This window comes from Rattus norvegicus, chromosome 17, assembly GCF_021556685.1.
Source record: "Rattus norvegicus strain SHRSP/BbbUtx chromosome 17, alternate assembly SHRSP_T2T, whole genome shotgun sequence".
In the NCBI taxonomy this organism is placed as follows: Eukaryota; Metazoa; Chordata; class Mammalia; order Rodentia; family Muridae; genus Rattus; species Rattus norvegicus.
Window position 1 is genome coordinate 65974869 of NC_141550.1, and position 4840 is coordinate 65979708.

General features: G+C 38.8%; 1 pseudogene; it reads left to right on the top strand.

Moving 5' to 3' along the window:
- The first annotated feature begins 2881 nt into the window (after window positions 1-2881).
- Window positions 2882-3677, top strand: Nsa2-ps11 (NSA2 ribosome biogenesis factor, pseudogene 11; annotated as a pseudogene).
- The last annotated feature ends 1163 nt before the right edge of the window (window positions 3678-4840 follow it).

A 4840-nucleotide genomic window follows, 5' to 3' on the forward strand; every position in this document is an offset into this window, starting at 1 on the left:
CCTTAACAATGACTTTAGGAAGATGCTGAACTCTAAACATGCGCACACATGCACACATGTACACACATGCACATAGACACACATACATGCACAAGTGTACGTGCACATGCATACACACACACACACACACACACACACACACACACACACACACACACATATGCTATGACAGATTGCCTGACTGAAGCAAGTTCAGGAAGGAAGGACTTATGTTGATGCTGTTAAGAAAGGACATGGAGGGGTTGGGGATTTGGCTCAGTGGTAGAGCGCTTGCCTAGGAAGCGCAAGGCCCTGGGTTCGGTCCCCAGCTCCGAAAAAAAGAACCAAAAAAAAAAAAAAAAAAAAAAAAAAAAAAAAAAAAAAAGAAAGGACATGGAGAGTTTAGACAGGAAGTGGAGTTAACCTATAACCCTCAAACTCTTACCCTAAATGTGACATCCAGGTGACATCTAGCCAAAGTTCAACAACCTCCTCAGACAATGCCACCAGCTGGGGACCTGGTGTTTAAATACATGCGACTGTAGAGGACATGTCACCTTCAACCCTAAATATTTTTACATTTTAACTATATGACAATGGACCAGCAAGCACAGCAGAAAACAGGTAACATGATAACGAATGCCAGATAGAGCTGCCAACAATTCCTGCAGGGGACATTGTTTCCATTGTTTCATCCTCATCACCAGCTTGCAGCTCTTAGAAGTCATTATCTCAGTTTAAGCCCAGGGAGCTGAGGCTTCAAGAATTTCACTGTGATTTCTCTTGGCTCCTCCAACTCAGAAGTGACAGAAATGTTTGTGTTCCACATAGCCTGCTGTCAACAATTGCGCTTTCTGCATTGCATTTCCCCATTTCTCCATACAGCATGTGCATTTCTTAAATCTCCTTTTGAATTTCAATCTCCTTATTTTAGATGGGTGGATGGATGGAAAGGTAGTAGGTAAATCATACATAATACATACATATATACACACATACATATATTACATACTACATGCATGTATACATTACATACATACATGATACATATATACACATACATACATACATAAATACACAAATACATACATGTTAGAAATATTTTACATCTTGGCATGTAGTTCATTTCCTTAAATCTTCCTAAGGCCTCTGAGAGAACACATAGAATTTTGAAGATGACATTTTGTTGTTGTTGTTGTTGTTGTTGTTGTTGTTGTTTTTGTTGCTGATGTTCAGGGAAACATATAGATTGCCATCTCTAGCTACCTCAAGTAGGTTTTCTTTCAAGGTGTTAAGATCTGACAGGCACAATTTTGATGGTCATAAAAGCAAAAGCCAGTGAAAATAAAACCAAAAAGCCTAGAGAGATATATTCAACATTCTAGAACTTCCAATTTAAAGTGGCAATCGCTCTTTCAATTTAAAGTAGTCATCAATATAGAAAGAAAAATTTCCAGCAACTCTCTCTCTCATCTCAGCCAATTTGGCCATATGACAAAAGCTCTCTCTCTCTGGTAACATTACAGTGTTTTTCCTGCCAATCATTTAAAGTGAAAGTTAGAAGAGAGGGGAGCATTGGCCACAGTGCCTGTGTGACTCTGGTTAGCCCACTGTTTGTGAGAGGCCCCTTTGGAATGTAATCGGCTCATCTATGCATCTTAGATACAAGCAAGGCTCTGCTCTGAGGAAAAGCTGTTCTGGATGGGTCTGCAGGAAGAAAAATGTCTTCTTTGCTATTCATTTTGCAATCCCAGAATGGGAAACATTTACTGAATAATAAAAAGTAGCTTCACTTTGAAATTGTATCAAAGCCTTCAGACCTAGAAAACAAGGGAGGGAGTATATATTGACAGAAAGTTGAAATCCTTAGTTAATTAAATCAGCAAATATATCACAACCAAGCACAAGTGACAAGTGACAATTACATATTGTGATTTAACAATGGATAGTTATTAGCTATGATGAAACCTGTTTCTCAGAGGGAAATTCATAGACCCAGTAACATAATTGAATATATCTCCTTTAAATAAGAATCCTTCCTAGTTTAGAACAAAACAGCGAAACTCAGAAAAAAATTAAGAAATGCTTTCTTAGAAGTGTGTGTGCATGTGCGTGTGCGTGCGTGCGTGCGTGCGTGTGTGCGTGTGTGTGTGTGTGTGTGTGTGTGTGTGTGTGTGTGTGTGTGGTGTAGGTACTCATAGAGGTCACTAGAGGGCAGAAGATCCCTTGGAACTGGAGTTACAGGTGTCTGTGTACTGCTCAGTGTGAATGCTTGGAAACAAACTCAGGTCCTCAGGAAAACTGTAATCGTGTACTCTTACAGCTGAGCCCTCTCTCCTGCAACTTTCCATGGTACCATTAAATAACTTAAAACAGGCATATCGGAAAAGCCTGCTAAGATACACTTTAAAAAACAAAATGTACAGGTCTCAGTACCCCTGCACCCAATCTTCCTTCAAGAATTTCAAAGACATTTTTCCAGAAGCTCCTAGGCTGGGTTAGCTGTCTTGATTAGTTGCTATTTTATCACAGTTTTATAAGTTTTATGGCAAAATGCTGTTGAATTTTTTAATTTATTTTTTTGCTTTATTGCATGTCTATTGAATACACACCAACATTTACTAAGATATATATCAAGGATAATTGTACAGTCTGTTCTAGAGTCCAAATTTACTCTTCAGTATAAACAAAGGGAAAATGAAAAAAACATAAGAGGGTAATGATTCATTCCACAAAGCAAAATAAATGTTGATGTGTCATGACCGTCAATGATAGAAGTAACAGATAAGAAACAAGAGGCAAACCCTTTCCTGTTCCAGCCTGAGTGAAGCAGGCTTGTGGGCCAGTGATACCCAGGAATTAAGAAGTTTTTGGAACTTTTTGAAGCTCTGCGGCTATCATCATGCCACAAAATGAATATATTGAATTGCATCGCAAACGATAAGGATATCATTTGGACTACCATGAGAAAAAGAGAAAGAAAGAAGTTTGGGAGGCCCATGAATGTTCAAGAAAGCAAAAAAAAAAAAAAAAAAAAAAAAGATCGGCGTGAAGGCTAAGCTCTACCATAAACAGCGCCATGCTGAGAAAATACAAATGAAAAAGACCATTAAGATGCATGAAAAGAGAAACACCAAGTAGAAGGATGATGAGAAGACTCCACAGGGAGCAGTCCTTGCCTACCTGCTGGACAGAGAGGGGAAATCAAGAGCAAAAGTACTTTTCAACATGATTAAGCGGAAGCAGAAAGAAAAGGCAGGAAAATGGGAGGTCCCTCTACCCAAAGTTCGTGCCCAAGGAGAAACAGAAGTATTGAAAGTTATTCGAACAGGAAAAAGAAAAACGAAGGCATGGAAGAGAATGGTTACAAAAGTCTGCTTTATTGGTGATGGTTTTACAAGAAAACCACCTAAATATGAAAGGTTCATTAGGCCAATGGATTTACGTTTCAAAAAAGCCCATGTCACACACCCTGAGCTGAAAGCTACCTTTTGCCTGCCTATACTCAGTGTGAAAAAGAATCCCTCACCCCATTATATACAACACTGGGTGTGATCATCACAGGGACAGTCACTGAAGTGAATGTGAGCGAGCTGGGCCTTGTGACACAAGAAGGCAAGGTGATTTGGGGAAAGTGTGCTCAAGTTACCAACAATCCTGAAAACGATGGGTGCATAAATGCAGTCTTGCTGGTTTGACAGTGACGTCATACAAGTCATTCTACTCACTATGGAAGACTACAGTGTCAGGAAAACACCAGATCTTTCTGAACTACCAATCAGCCTTACCCCATGTGCAGCCATCAAGAAGTATTTAGTAAATTGTAAAAATTGGAAAATAAAACACTGCTCAATTAAAAAAAAAAAGAAACAAGAGGCAAGACATGTCAACTCAAAGAGCCAGAGATGCTCATGGCTCAGACTTTCCATTCTGTGAGAGTGATAAGAGGAGATGAGGGTGAGAAGAGAGAGGAGGGGCATTTTAAAGGTGTAGGAAAGACGACAATTTAATGGTGACCAGATCAGGTGGCTGAGATACATGAGGACATTCACTACTATTTAGTGACTTTTTCCACAGAAAAGATGAGAATTAGGATGAGGATTTCTTCCTCATAACCTTGTCAATACAATGGCTTGAATGACTAAAGTTTAAGTACTTGCACAGATCCTAGTATACAAAAAGTTTTTAAAGGATCCCATAAAAATACTGTCCATGGTAGAGTAATAAAGGATATTGGGGTTTTCTCACAAAACATGTCAGACATTGTTGGTCTTGTTTATATTCTCTTTACTTTTGGTTTCTAGGGCATTGTATGTTTGTTTCACAGGGTTATACTTTGATGTGCCTTCATGCCTTGTTACAGAGTCACAAAGTAATTGATTAAATCATTTCAACACCCAGGTATATCCCACTTGGGCATATACCCAAAGTACATTTCATCCTACCACAAGGACACTTGATCAACCATGCTCATTGTTGATCTATTCATAATAGCCAGAAACTGGAAAAAAAACATAGATGTCCCTAAACAGAAGGATAGATAAAGAATATATAGTGTCGTAGGCCATGGAGTATCACTCAGTTGTGAAGGAAACTCAATCCTGAGGTATCTCAGAAATAAAAATATGGTATGTATTTGTTTATATGTGCTTATCGGCTGTTAAGTCGACGATAACCAAGCACAATCATTAGAACCACAGAGGTTAAATATATAGTAAGGAATGATGAAGGAAAGGTAGATTCTTTTTAGAACAGTGAAACAATTTAGTTTTGAATAGATGGGGGAACTGGAATATGAGCACCAAGTGGGGAGGGATGGAGAATAATTGGGTGAGGAAGAAAATACTGGGAAGGACAGATA